Here is a 2,500-nt window from a genome sequence, read left to right on the forward strand (position 1 = left end):
AATTTCCAACTATCTCTTGACGTCTTCAACGTTTCATGAATTGAAAAACAAAACAATTTCATTTATGTTATTATTAACGCAACTAAAATTATCCCTTTTAAAACGTAATGTATTTTTTACTTAATAAATTATGCTTTCATTTTATCGATTATGCAATCTCGTATTCATTTTTCTCATAGCAATAATTTAATCAGTAATTGTATTCATTTATCTTTTTCTTTTTGGCACATCAAAACTAGTCTTTTTTTAAAAATTATATAAACAAATTAATTGTACGTTTGAGATTTTATCAGCTTTTGTGAAACTCCATTGTCTTCCTTGCAGTGCATTTGATAATTATGCAAGTTTATTCATAATGTTGGTTATGAAAGTGAAGTCTCATAATTAACTGCATTGCTTTTCAATATTTGTTTGGTCTGCTAGAAAACTTCTTGTCTTTTTAAGTAAAAATTATAAGGAGCTACATAAGCTCTCCATACTGCCATAGAAGATTTGAAGCTACGCGAAGCACAGCATGGGCTCAGAAAGGAAACTTACTTTGGTTTATCAATATGCAATAAGGCGTCGAACTGGCAGAATCGTTAGGACACCGAGCAAAATGCTTAGCGGAATTTCGTGCGTCTTTACGTTCTGAGTTCAAATTCCGCCAAGGTTGACTTTGCCGTTCATCATTTTGGTGTCGGTGAATTAAGTACCAGTGAAACACTGGGGTTGATGTAATCGACTTATCCTCTCTCCCCAAATTTCAGAACTTGTGCCTTTAGTAGAAAGGACTATTATTATTATTATTATTATTATTATTATTATTATTATTATTATTATTATTATTATTATTATTATTATTATTATTATCATCATCATCGTTAAGATGGTGAGCTGGCAGAATCGTTAGCATGCCGGGCGAAATGCTTAGCGGCATTTCGTTAGTCTTCACGTTGTGAGTTCAAGTTCTCCCGAGGTTGACTTGGCCTTTTATCTTTTCGGATTAGATAAAATTAGTACCAGTTAAGTACTGGCGTCGATGCAATCGACTATCCTCCTCTCCCAAATTTCAATCCCACTGCAATTTGGGCAAGTGTCTTCTGCTATAGCCTCGGTCCGATCAATTCATTGTGAATGGATTTGATAGACGGAAACTGAAAGTAGCTCATTGTATATATGTATGTATATATTTATGTGTGAGTGTGTGTCTTTGTGTCAGTGTTTGTCACCCCATCACCGCTAGTATGTTTACGTCCCCGTAACTTGGCGGTTCGGCAAAAGAGACCGACAGAATAAGTACCAGGGTTGATTCATTCGACTAAAAATTGTTCAAGGCGGTGCACCAGCATGGCCGCAGTCTAATGACTGAAAGAAGTAAAAAAAATAATGTAAGTATAAATGTTAGCCCCAACCTCATCACTAAACTCTTGAAGTAGACTCTTTCATTGATTTCACTTATTGCATTATCTAAAACAAGTCGTGAAGGAGGATTCAAATATCAAAATATGTTTAGAATTCCTTAAATAATGACTTAGGGAGCCCAGATTTTCGTCATAGTTAGGTAGGGGTTCCGTTGAAACAAAAGCAAAATCCGATAAAACTTTTCTTTAAATATTCTGTACCAAATCATACATTATTTAATGTCGTAGCACGTTACACATATCTTCTGCTGCTGTTACTTCTAATTTTACCAATTCAAGAGCCGTTATTGGTGAATAATGATCTAATTCATATTCTGGAAATATTGCATGCCCAGATTTCCTAAAAATTAATAAAACTTCATCAATAATAACACATTTTTTATTAGTTTATTAGTTTTCGATAATTTTACTGAAATTTTCATTTCTTGTCAGTTCGGTTAATATGCATTGCAATGAATGAGTTTCAGAAAATCACGGATGTAAGAGAATTCTTCTTCGTTCTTCATTCCTGACAGTGGCTGGTTTCCTTTTATAAAGCAGCGAACAATGTTAACAATTTAACCACTCAGTTCGATATCTTCTTCATTTATTTGATCAAAAGTTGTAATAAGTGTTTCCTTTTTTTTTTATTCATTTATCACATTTACAATATTTGAGAACTTGATTCAAAATGTTCTCTTATTTATTCATTTATTTATTTCTTGCATTTAATTTTTCTGAACTTTTTGTCTCGAGTCCACATGCAATAATGTTGTACGCTAGTCAGTCAGAATAAATTTGCAAAGATTCTATTTAAAAAACTCTCAGTTATGATAAGCATCGGATACATACTCTAACAATTTAAGGGTTTTATTCATGCATTATACATGTATCAAAGCAGAACGTATTTCTATCTCAAATGCAGATTTTTTTTTGTCGTTCTTGTGAGTTACATGTGATACCGTTATTAAAGTGGTTATGTGCGAATACATAGTTATACAAGGGTGTTCGGAATAAATTTGATAATTTGCTTTAAAAGAAAAGAAAACACAATGTACCATCCAAAAATAAAAGTATTTTTTAAAAAATTAAAAAATATCAACTAGATTATTGTTGGG

Source organism: Octopus bimaculoides, chromosome 18 (genome assembly GCF_046866305.1).
Source record: "Octopus bimaculoides isolate indiv1 chromosome 18, ASM4686630v1, whole genome shotgun sequence".
NCBI lineage: Eukaryota > Metazoa > Mollusca > Cephalopoda > Octopoda > Octopodidae > Octopus > Octopus bimaculoides.